This window comes from Mandrillus leucophaeus, unplaced genomic scaffold (assembly GCF_000951045.1).
Source record: "Mandrillus leucophaeus isolate KB7577 unplaced genomic scaffold, Mleu.le_1.0 Scaffold8, whole genome shotgun sequence".
NCBI lineage: Eukaryota > Metazoa > Chordata > Mammalia > Primates > Cercopithecidae > Mandrillus > Mandrillus leucophaeus.
In genome coordinates this window covers 1,283,261-1,283,611 of record NW_012108696.1, presented here as the reverse complement: position 1 = coordinate 1,283,611, position 351 = coordinate 1,283,261, and positions in this window count along the sequence as shown.

Below are 351 nucleotides of genomic sequence, written 5' to 3'. Positions count from 1 at the left end.
ATCTCGGCTCACTGTAACCTCCGCCTCCTGGATGCAAGTGGGTCTCCTGCCTCAGCCTCCCAAGTGGCTGGGATTACAGGCGTGCATCACCACACGTGGCTAATTTTTATCTTTTGTTTTTGTTTGAGTTGGAGTTTTGCTCTTGTTGCCCAGGCTGGAGTGCAATGGCACGATCTTAGCTCACTGCAACCTCCGCCTCCCAGGTTCAGGTGGTTCTCCTGCCCCAGCCGTCCAAGTAGCTGGGATTACAGGCATGTGCCACCACGCTGGGCTAATTTTGTATTTTTAGTAGAGGCAGGGTTTTACCATGTTGGCCAGGCTAGTCACGAACTCCTGACCTCAGGTGATCTG